We start from the raw sequence: 7,632 nt of genomic DNA, 5'->3' as shown, positions 1-7,632 counted from the left end.
AGTGTAAGCATGTGGGCACAATACTTGTTTGCTTGAAATTGAGGGGTGATCAAACAGCTTTTGTGAGGACTGGAGGAAGAAAACTTTGTATTGTTGGACTAGCAAAGACCTGAGTAACAAGTAGTTATCTCTTATGCATTCAGAGATTTATGAGCTGAGAAAGGGTAAGGATAACTTTTTTGCTATGCAAATCAGATGAATCACCAATTCAAACATTGAAACAAGTCACACTAAGTCAGTACTCTTAAGTATCCTCTTGTTAGTAGGAAAAGTAGCGTTAACATTTAGCAGTAATTTTACATTATGCAAATGCAATTCTTAAAATTCCACATTTCTTTAAATTATAAGTACATCTGTTTTGAGTATCCCATAATAAACATTGTTAGAATCATAGTTCATGCTTTTAAAAATTGTTATAGGCATTTGAAAGCTGATAGCTGTAGTATTTCTTGACTTGGTAAATTACATATGTAATTATGCTAGTAGTATTATGAAACTAGATGAGATCTTGGGATTTTTGTCATGGCATGGAAGACTTTACCCGTTAGTAAAAGAAGTGCTTCTATTTTATTATTTAGAACAGAAATCATTTGTATTGCAATACACTAAGTATCAAAAGCATAGTAGCCCAGGAAAGATTGTCAATGGCCAACACCCCAGGAGGTAAAGGAACTGAAATTAGCACTATTTGATTTTTGCTTTTTTGAAATACGACTAAATTTTTAGAGAGAGAAATGAATTTGAATTCAAAACAACTTCAAGTATACTGGATAATGTCTAATAAACATCTGCTTGGATTCAGTCACAGAGTAAATACTATTTTCTAGCCTGTTTTTCCCCTTTAATATAATAAACATCTTTCCAAGTCAAATATTCATCTGAAACATCATTTTAGTTGATATATAGTATTACATTGCTTGGATGAAACAATTTGTTAGATATGTAGGTTGTTTCTAAATTTTCATTATAATGGACATAATCTAACATTGTGAGCACTCTCAATGTGCCCTGAGAGCAGTAGGTGTATTGTGTTAAATATTTATAGCCATCTCATGAAACAGGTTCTGTTATTATCACTCTTATTTTACAAATGTGAAATTAGAAAGTAGTGTGTCCAGTATCTTGGTGAGAAGTAATAAAACCAAGATTTGAATCTAACAACTCAGTGACTTTAGATACCATATTCTTCACTTCTATAGTTTAAGGACTCTCTATTTTAAGCAACACCGTGATAAGCATCTTCATAGCTACCTTTTTATTCACATCCTTATTTCCCAAGTATGAATTCTTAGAAGTGGAATGGATGTGCCTGCATAGTTTTAAGACTCTTGAAAGTTATTAATTGCCCCCAGAATGCTGCACTAATTTGCATCTCCACCAGCAGTGTTGGAAGTGTTTCCAGAGCACTTGTCTATCCTGCCTACCAGTGGAATTAATATCTTAATTATTTTTCCAATCTGATGCTCAAAAAGATAATTTGTAAAGCCTTAAATTTCATTTATTACTTGACGTGAAATTTTAATTTACATTTCAGAGAACTAGTTTCTTGTAAAGGGAGTTAAATTAAACACAAGCTACCACTTTTGTGACCTTTATTCCTTCAGTTATTCTGTACCCATGGCTAAGTGAACATTCTTGAGCATTTGTTCAGCTGAAGTGTCGTTCACTTGATATCAGATATTTTACTTTAGTACCTGGCGCTCTTGATGCTATCATATTAGCTTTGTTGATTATATTGGTACCTTTATTTACACGGCCCTTCACACTTTTCAAATGCTTTTCTGTACATCATCATGTCTCCATTCAACAGGTGAGTGAACTGAAACTTAAGGAACTCGGATGAACATAATTAGGCCTTTGGTTTTACTATGCAAGAGTTCTCCAGAGCACCAGATTATTTTTATAAATCTGTAGAAATCTCGGGAGAATAAATTCATAAGTGGTTCCCAATTGCTTGGGTTTCATAAGCAACTCTAAAAAAGATAGACTTCCAAGGCTCAGGGGATGTGAAAACCCCTGCAGGAAACGCCCTTCTCCTTGTCTACGTTGTGTCAACATGTACAGTCCTTACTAAAGATCTGTACGTGGTGGGGACTGAAAGCAGAGTTTAGGGGTACTCTGTGTGTGTGTGGAGGGGTGGTATCATAGGAAGAAAGAAGGATGTTAAGAAGTAAGAGAAGGGGCAGTGAGTCCTGAGACGGCCTTGCTATTCCGTGCCTGCCACAGAGTAGGCACTAGGTAAACACTCGGTTGATTGAATTAAGGTGGTAAGAAAACTATCAGAATAATACTCCTTGCCTGAGCGTCATAGGATAACTTGAAGTTCCAATAGAGCTCTTCTTAAATTCTCAAAGAAAATATTCTTCCTCCTTTCCTTAAGCAAATGTTTTTTATATACCTGTGGCTTTGTATATTATTTGTACACCACTTAGTATGAGATGCAGAACACCTAGATTTTAGCACATTCTCTGACACCAATGAACTATATAACAAAGACACTTAGCCTCCCTGGATGCTGGGTTCCTCAACAGTAAAAGGAAGATTTTTATGAGGCTAAAGTGAGATGATGAATGGAAAAGAGATGGTGAAAACATGATCTATTAATTTAGGAGGGTGGGGCTAGTGGCAGGAGATCAGGCAAACCGAGTCTGGGTGTTGGAACACCAGAAGTCTGGCAAGCACTGCCCTACCTTGAGCAACCCCAGGAAGACGGCATGCTATCCATTTCTTCAAATAAAGTCAGAGGTACGGCATCTGCGCTGGTAATGAATTCCACGTTCTCAAATGAAGTTCTCTTATCCTGACCTCAGTACAAACGGGAAACATCTATTTGCTCTCCACATCAACTCCTTTCTTAAAGAGTTTTTCAGGCAAGTAGAAGTGTTACCTGTAATTTGGATGTAGAAAATCACTATATAATTTAGCTTGCAGAGGTGATTTGAATGTTTGCAAAAATTTATTTTTTAAATGCAAAGGAATTATGAAGCTGTATTTGAAAATGGAAACCATTGTTACAAATTCAATTTCAAAATATTTACTTCCCGGAACCAGAATGAAGTCTCTGGAGAACCACTACTAGTTATTAGCTCATTTCTTTCAGATGCACTGGAATGAGTCTGCTACTTTGCCAGCTTGGTTCTGAACCACAAAATTTCATCTTTGGTTGAAACTCCTCCAAACAAGACAATGTGCAATTCTCCTAGTTCATCATTTATCTTTCGGAACATGGCCTGCATTTTATGACAATGGTAAAAATGTGTCTCAGGAGACTTGGTGGGCAAAGCTAGCTTTGCAGGCTTCTCAGCAGAACCTGGCACTTGCAGGAGATCAGTAGTGGAAGGCAGGTGGGAGAGGCATCAGGAAAATTCTAATCAAGACATGGATCCCACCCTCTGGCAGGCCTGCACTACTGTTACCATGGAAGGAGAGAGACGAGGGTGAAACTAAGTGGAGGCAGCCAGAGTCTGCAGGGAATTCAGGGGCTCTGAGGAGCGCCCTGAGCTCCCAGAGGGCTGGGGACAAGGTCCCAGGGACAAAGAGGGCAGAGTTGAGGGGGTGCTGAGCTGGCTCAGGTGTGGGCAGGTGAAGCAGAGTTGCCGCCTCTGTGTGTCATTCGCCTGCTAGAGTTCCACTCTGAGAGCAGACTTCTGGCCTCTGTGGAGCGTAAGTTTATTCTGATCTGTCGTGGACGTGTGGAAACTGCATGGCAGCACCCAGAGCTACAGAAGCCGCGTTACAGACAAAACCAAGACAGGGAGAAGCAATGCGAAGACTTTGAAGTCATTCAGTCTGAAGTCCTGGTTTTGCCACACCCCACCGGTGTGACTGTGGGCAAATTATTGAACTGTTCTATGCCTCAGTTTTCTCATACACAAAACAGAATAATAGTAGCACCATTCCCAAATGGTTATTGTGAAGAGGCAATAAGATATTGCTTATGAACTGCTTAGTAAGGTGTCTGGTGCATAGTCAAGCCTGAATATTATTCATTAATATTCTTTGATAAACTCTTATCACTAGAGGGAAAAATGCCACCAGACTTCACACTAGCCTTGCCTCTCCCTTCCCCATCTCTCTTTTCTTGGCTAATAAGTACTCATCTTCCAGGACCCAACTCAAGCATCATCTCCTCCAGGAAGCCTTCGCTGACTGTTCCCCATCCCACACCCCATCCTAGTGTGGGTCACTTGCCGCCTTTGTGTTCCCGTCATTTCCTCGGAGGCTATCTCTATACTTCACACATTTTATTATAATTATCCTTTCTTGAGTTTATCTCAAGTCTAGCTTTTGAGAAACATCAGAGTAGGGACTGTTCTTCTTAGAGTCTCTAGCACTGGGCACCGACAGCGTGGGCACTTTATCAAGGTTAACTTCATCACGCCAGCTTGAAGGCAGGCTCCTAGGGGCAGCCTTTCCCCTGCTGGCTCCTCAGCCTGGGCTACACCATGGCCCATGGAAGGTGTCCGACTCAGATGGACCTGTTTCTTGTACTCTTCAACTAAGCAAAACAGACAGTTGTGTCATTATCGAGTAATTCAGGCGAGAGAATCAGCCAAAGCACATGTTTTTATCTGAGTTACCCAAATTGGCTGACTCCCCAGCCTGCAGTTACTGGGTAATTGCTCAATCTTCCACTTGGCTTTTGCTGTGTAAATGTGGCCACGGTCTTGCATTTCCTTTGAGTGGCTCCTCCCATCCTCTACCTAATATAGCTTAACACACATCTACCTTTCACCATGCCTGTGGTGGCTGCTCTAGGCTGGCAGCTGACCTTGCTCCATTAGTCTTCAAAGGGGGCTGAAATGTTTGGACACGGGGTTGGCAATTTTCTTTTAACTGTGTTCTGGTCAATCTGCGTCAACTCTCCTCTTTTTTGGTATGAGAGGAGAACAGGCCACAGACATACAGGATGCACACACACACAGACAACTCAGTCCTAAGTTTAACACACTGGAAACTTTCTATATTTTGGCCTCTGGCTCAGGAAATCCCTTTCTCAGTAACCTGTGGCCATGGCTCACTAGTTCAGCGAAAGATCTCAGGGTTTGGTTTCAGGTAGTCAGAGCCTGTTCCAGCCCCAGTCCAGCCTTACTACTGATGTTGGGCATATCACTTACCAGTTCATCAGATGCTGTTTGTTTAACCCTTGAAATGTCTCTAGAATCCACCCACTTACCCACATCTTTACCACTAACACCTAGTGCAAACCACCATTTCTCATCTGGACTATTAAATAGCTACACCACTATTTTCCTGGCTTTCATCCCTTCTGCCCTAAAACAAGTTCACACAGATCTATTTAAAACCTAGGTTAGTGCTCCTCTGCCCAAAACTCTCCAGTGGCTTCCCTTCATATTCAGCAGAAAATCCAACGTCCTCCGTGGCCTTTAAGGGCGCTTATCATCAGGTGGCTGCCCCTGCCCCCACCCTGTTACTTTTTGACCTCATCTCCTGCCCTCGCCCACACTCACTCACTCACCCACTCCCTCCCTCCCTTGCTTGCTTCCAGCCACACCAGCCTCCTGGTCTACGAGAGAGTGAGGGGGCAGGATAAAATATGTTCAGAGATTTGGAACAAGAGACATCGGGTCTGCCACTTTCGGCCTGTGTGACCCTGGGAAACTTGCTTAATCTCATGGAGCCTGTTTTCTCTTCTTTAAATGAGCACACCACTACCCACATAGCAGGGTTACCATGAGGATTAAATGAGACGAAACATAAAGCAGTTAGCCCAGTCTCTGGCGTATTGTTGGCTCTAAATCAAGAATTGGTGCCTACTGGTGTGAGGGGTGAGGCAAGTAGGAGGTGGAGAGGAGAGGGTGCTGTGATATGGGAAAGCAGTGTTAGAGCTTTCCCTAAAACACTGAAACAATAACACTTTCCCTCACAATCAGGTCTTCAATTTCAAGCCTATTTCTGCTGCAGTTCCGCCCAAGCTTTCTCTTTTGATGTTCTTAGTAGAAATACTTACACTCATAACTATCCCTTAGCCATCTAAATGCACCGTTAATCTCCCCTGCACAGCCACCCTCCCACCCCACAACTCTATTGCTCTGGTCTTAAGGAGACCAGTCCCTTGAAGAATTTATTTCTCCTAAGCCTGACTGATCTTGATTGCCCTTCATGGCTCCTCTCCAAGTTCTCCATATCACTCACTACTCAGCTGTGGGTCCCGTTTAATAAAGGCTCCTCTAATGCTAAGGGGGAGCTTCCAGTCTTTGCCAGTGAAATTGGCTCACTTACTTTTCAGGCTTCATGGAGATTCCCTGGTTTCACTGCTAGATGAACACTGGTAACCTGACAGCTCTGCCAACTCTATTTTTGCTTTTACAGCAGATAGCCCAGAGCTGCACTTCTTCATTGCCAAAGAAGTGGCCAGTGTTTGCTGTTCAGATTCTCACCTTTGTGCTAACACGGATCCACACTACCCCAGTGTCTCATGCCTGCTGAATAATTTTTCTCTGTTCAACTGTAAGTTCAAGACTTCTGTGCTCCTGGATCAAGATTCTTGGACTATCAAGTCTATGAATAAGTGGATTTGAGTCTAGGCGTCTTCTACAGTACTTGGAATTTTATTAGGCTAACTGAGCAAATAATATAAAATTGTATTTAATAGCCCAGGGAATTGGGTAAGTGCTGCCCATTGGGTCTAAATAATAGCACTGAATTACTTAGTTGGCCAGCAAGTCAAGGAAAAATAAAAAGACAGCTTCACTATGAACTACCTTGACTAGCTTTTTAAACCCCTAAATTGACCATATTATCTAATCTTTCATAGGACCTGTGGACCTCAGGACTCAGGAACCGCAGAGAGTGCTTTAGAATCATGAAACATATGACTTATCTATCTCTTTACAAACCAATGACTAAAAAGAGTAATAAGTTTTGACTAGTGCTTTAATTCAGTGGTTCTCAAATTTTAAGATACTCGAAAGTCATCTGGAGACTGGGGAGATACTAGAGATGGTGATTCCCAGGGATTCCGATTGCCACATCTTGGATGGGGACCAGAAATCTCTGTCTCGTATAAGCACTCTGAGGGATTCTGCAGCAAATGGTCAGAGATCACACTTCTGAGAAACCCTGGGACAGTGGCAGGGAATTGAAACAGTTTCGTGATGAATGATCCGGTCTGTGCAGGTGCTAATTCACACTGTTTTCCCTCATTAAGCTACTGTTTATTTATTGAAGGTCTGCTGTAAGCTAGGGGCCTAAAGAACATTATGTTTACTCCTCCAACAATACTAAAGGGTAAATTATTCTCATTCCCACTTTACAGATGATAGAAGTGAGGTGCAGGGTAGCCAAGAAGCTTTCCTAGTAGGCTAGAATTTGAATCCAGGTCTTAAATTTTTTTTCACTGCATATGTTACAGTGAAGGTTGAGAAAGTGAGACAGGTGGCCTGGCAGCAAACCAACCAAAGCACAGTCAGAGCTAAGGCAGCCCTGGGGGTTCAAAAAATTATAATTGAGTCTATTTTGTTTACACCAAAAATTCCTTTTGCTGATTTTTTAAAATTCCATAAAATCTTTGACCGAGATGCTATTTGGCATTACATGGTTGCCAAAATGTGACTCAGCCCTCTGGATAAGTGCATTTGGTACCCCACATCCACATATTTTTAAATATTC

Source organism: Ceratotherium simum, chromosome 2 (assembly GCF_057802395.1).
Source record: "Ceratotherium simum simum isolate JZ-2026a chromosome 2, ASM5780239v1, whole genome shotgun sequence".
NCBI classification, from domain to species: Eukaryota; Metazoa; Chordata; class Mammalia; order Perissodactyla; family Rhinocerotidae; genus Ceratotherium; species Ceratotherium simum.
The sequence above is the reverse complement of the archived record's forward strand: the minus strand, read 5'-3'. Positions refer to the sequence as shown.